Source organism: Macadamia integrifolia, chromosome 3 (assembly GCF_013358625.1).
Source record: "Macadamia integrifolia cultivar HAES 741 chromosome 3, SCU_Mint_v3, whole genome shotgun sequence".
NCBI classification, from domain to species: Eukaryota; Viridiplantae; Streptophyta; class Magnoliopsida; order Proteales; family Proteaceae; genus Macadamia; species Macadamia integrifolia.
The window spans coordinates 26787110-26791560 of NC_056559.1; the positions used below are offsets into that span (position 1 = coordinate 26787110).

Genomic DNA, 4451 nt, shown 5'->3' on the forward strand with positions numbered 1-4451 from the left:
AGAACTGGTTTGCTGCTTTGGGTCAAGAAATGCTAATTCTATAATGTGATTTAGTCCCCAAACGCCTAACAATTGAAGTTAGTGTTCTTGATTTTCATCTCCTCATTGAGGTTCCAGGTCGAGCACCTTGTCTGTTGTTTCTGATCTCACATCTCCCTACTTTCTTTTTCTCCACTTTTCTCATTTCTTACACCTTTAAATGAGGTTTGATTGTACGTACGGTTTTAATTAACTGAAGAATTGATTGGGTATAGGTGGTGGTAGATTTTAGACCATAAATGCAATGTGGGTAACTGAAGAGAAGGGGAGGACTTGGAGTTTTAAATGTTTAATGAGCTTTACAAGACGACAGGTGGGAAGCTAAAAGAAAATAAAAGAGGGGAGAGAGAGAGAGAGAGGCAGAAGAGCCACATAGGGCAGAAGGAAGAGCGTGGGTTGTGGAAGTAATGAATGGGACGTATCAGGCGACAATTGGGAGGATTTCACTATTTTCAGAGGATTGCCATAGCACAGCTAAAAGCTTTTTGACACCCCATACCCCAATAAAGGAAAGGCTTGACAGTTAATACCCCTATCACAGTGTCACTCTTTCACAGTATTTACTGTTTCAACCCCTTACCCCAAGACCCAAAAGCCATGGAACAAAAGATGGTGGGAAGGGAAAATGGGTTTGACTGTGGGTTTCACTTTTCTATCCTTTTTGTTTAGTCAATGAAGTGGGTTTTTAGTCAACCTACCATATCCTTCGAAAGTTTGAAAGTTTTAAAAAAAGACTTGGAAAAGGGGGTTTCGTTTTAGTGTTCTTCACAGTTCACCCATGGTAAGATAATAAGATTAGAGAGAGAGAGAGAAGACAGTGGTCAATTGGTCATAGAGATACGAAAACGTACACAGTACATCGATTGCATCACCGATGATTCGCTGAGTTTCTCGAGAATAACAAAAATCAAACTGAGTTTGACACGAAAGATCTCTGATCATCATATGGGATGTAGCTCACTTGCCCTGATGGATAGATGTTTGTCTCTTCAATCCAGTGGTCCAGAATCCAGAATATAACGTGGGCCTCAAGACAGATGATAGAGAATTTAATGAACACGACCCTCCTTTCAAAATAAGTTTTTGCAGTATTTCAATCTCAGAAAATATACGGTAGAACCGTAGAAGTGTATTTTTTCTAGAGAGAGAGAGACGGTGAGGGGGGTTTGCAGCAGAAACGAGGAGGAGAGTGGAGGGAATAAGGGATTAGTGGGGCGAGGAAGGCAAGAAAGATTGGGGGGGGGGGGGGGGTGTTGGAGTTTAGGCATCAGTAACGAGGGGGAGCCAAGGGGAGAGAGGATGATTCTTCCCAAATATTCAATGCCTGCGAGCGAGAAAGAACAATCCCATCTGATACTGATTATTATCTGAACAGAAAGAACTCAACACACTCTCTCTTTAATTACTCCTCCAACCCCCCCACCCTCTCCCCTTTTACTTATTATAGATGATGCCTTATAACTTGCCTCTCCAAGTGCAGGCCTTCTCCAGTTACCACTTCCCACCCTTCTCTCCTCCCATCTCTCTGCACTTTGCTTGCGTGCAATCCACTCAATACCCCTCTCTCTTCCTCCATTTACTACACCAATTACTCCTTCTTCCCTCATATGGAGAGAACCATCTCTTTCTCTACCATTTACTACACACCCATAACGCCCTTTTCCCTCATATATAGAGAGAGCCGCTCATTGTCCCATCCTCTCTCTCTCTCTCTCTCACTTGGGGTGTGTATATATATATGTGTGTGTGGTGTCCAGTGGTTGAAATGAAGGAGAATACTCGATTCTATGTGGTATTCAGCTAAGGGAAGAATTAAGATCGAGGCCCTTTTAATTTCATGTGGGTTTAGCAAAGGGTTTCTTACAGAGTTTATTGGCATTCTGTCCACCTCCACTTCACTTGAGGATGAATTATACCCTCTCTCTCTCTCTCTCTCTCTCTTTTCATTGGAGGTGGGCATCCTGCCAACCGAGCTCTGTTGGCTTCTCTTTGTAAAACTCATGTGATGATCTTTCAGTAAGGGCTCCTCCTTTCAGCCTTCGGCAGCCCTCTTTTCTCAATCAAGGTTAGGAGGTAACAGTAGCAGATCACTACTTTGAAGTTAGTTGGGCTTTCCTCTCCATCTGTTTCTCCTCTTGCCTTAAAATACATGAACAAACCTTCCTTTTAGGTTTTTGTGGTACATGTCAGTATTATGTTTAGATATTAGGGTTCCCCCACCCCTTTGGGTTTCTTACTTTCTTTTATGATTTCCTTCACATTAATCTTTATTTTATTCTATTCTATTCTTCAGGTATTTCTTCGATGTCAGCTAAGCAGGTACTGGAAGTTCAATTTATATGCAGAAGCAATATCAACTTAGCATGAATGCTTGAGATAATGATCCATCCAAGTGTCCTTTTGAAACCTTAATTCTTGCTTCCTTCGTTTTTTCTCCTCTCCCCCCACCCCACCCCAAAATTCCACTATTGTTCAACTGTTCATATATGATATATCTTTTGTTTCAAATTTATCATCTATCATGGCTACAGTTCTGTTCTCTACTGAAGACAGTTGCCAGAAATGGTACTGTACTCTGGAGGGAATATGGATGAATGAGATCTATTCCTCGAGGGAATATGGATGTATGAGATCTATTCCTCGTTAAGTATCTTTCCTTCATCTGTGGAACTTGAGTTTTTTTTTTTTTGTAATTGAGAAGTCCTTGTGACTCTGAATGAGGAGTCTCTTTTTGGTTGGTGCATGGGCTGTCAATCCAAAGAGATACAAGAGAAGAGTTCATGATGGGTTAGCTGTGCATGGTTTCCCAATTGTTCAATTTCTCCATTTGCAGGTTGCACCACCTACTTGGTATCAGTATTACCTACTGTGCAGGCCATGAGCATATCATCACTCTCAAGTTTCTCCTGATTTCATTACTTCATTGAAGACTGTTTGTTTCTTGCTAGTGGGTTGAGGTTGTGTTTAGCTCTTGCTCCCACGGTTTGAAGCTTTCAGTGTTAGGGGATATGCCCTCCCATGGCTTCTTCTATCTGTCTGTTTTATGGAGTGGTCTTGTGCTGTGCTGTGGAACTTCTGGGTTCTGAGCTTAATGCTCACTGTTAATGAAAGTTAGTATTGGTATTGAATTGTATTATGAGTTTTGAACATTTGATGCCCACAGAAGGACGAAATAAAAGCAACACAATCAATTATATTTGGGGACCATTGACCATATATGTCTGGCTGGCTTTTATATAATGATGATCTTTGTGGTTTCTCTGAGCATTTAGGGACCATATCTCTGCAACTCTTCTCTCCACTTTGAATTTCATCTGTTGCAAGGGAGTACAATTTATTGTATTAGGTAGCAGTGTTTGACTTCCAGCCATGAATTTTGGAGAGATATATTTATGTTGTATAGTACAGTTATTTTCTTAAGTTAAGAAACTGGGATCTTAGGAAGTGTGTGGTTGTTTGGGCCTTCTATGAAATGACAGATCATCATGTAAGCCTCAACTGAAGGTTGGTAATGAGTTTTAAATTGGAATCTTATGGAAGCATATGGAGGTTGGTGCATTTCAAGAGGAACCAGACATAGCCAATGAAAAAAAAAAATTTAATCTGAAATATGTCCCCTGGTGTAATATTAGATGGGCCAGTCATCATTAATGAGAAATTGACTACATTTCACCTCCTGATTCCATCTATGTTCCAGTTATAGTTAAAAGCTTAGCCAAAGTCCCAGTGAAAAAACCCTATCATGGTCTTTCTATGTCTTAGCCTCATCTCAAAGCTCAAGCTTTTAAAAGGTGTTAGTGACCATCCACAGCTCAAAGTTCAAGCTTTTAAAAGATATTAACAACCATCCACAGATATGGTTAATAGGTAGGTAAGTTCTACTCAATGTTGAGTGTGTTGATGTATATATTGATGTTGTACTCCCATGATTCGAATTTAACTCTATGATATCAGAGCAAGGAAATCAAATATTCTACTTTAATAGTAGTATTCGACTATAATAGTTTGAGCTTTTAGGTGAAACATCAGTTTTTATCAGATTTCTTCTTTTTTATAGTTTGAGTAAGTGGAGTTTTTTCAATTCATAGAACACTTCCTATTCAAAGTTATAGGTTTCGCTATATCAAACCAAACAGGTCTACAATCAGATGGAATTAAAAAAAAAAAAAAGTATCGAGTGATGCCGATGCCTTGATGCATGTTCCTATTGGCTATCATACTGTACATATATCTTATTTGGTCCTTGGAGGGGCCACATATTTTATAGGCCTATGTAGAAAGAGATATATTCATGGGCAGTATTTATGTTTTAAACAGCTAATCTGGCCTTTATAGCCAACATTGAGATATCCAGTGGATTTTTCTCTTAATTGTATTTTTATTGGTTAAATTTCAAGGTAGACATGAAAATT

At 39.5% G+C, this 4451-nt stretch overlaps 1 long non-coding RNA gene across 2 annotated transcripts; it reads left to right on the top strand.

Annotated features, from left to right (window-relative positions):
• The first annotated feature begins 1137 nt into the window (after positions 1-1137).
• Positions 1138-3246, top strand: LOC122073412. 2 transcript variants are annotated; one of them, XR_006138779.1, is made up of 2 exons: positions 1138-2112; positions 2333-3246. It is a non-coding gene; the product is annotated as an uncharacterized LOC122073412 (long non-coding RNA). The 2 variants fall into 2 exon arrangements; XR_006138780.1 differs by having other exon boundaries at positions 1138-2104.
• The last annotated feature ends 1205 nt before the right edge of the window (positions 3247-4451 follow it).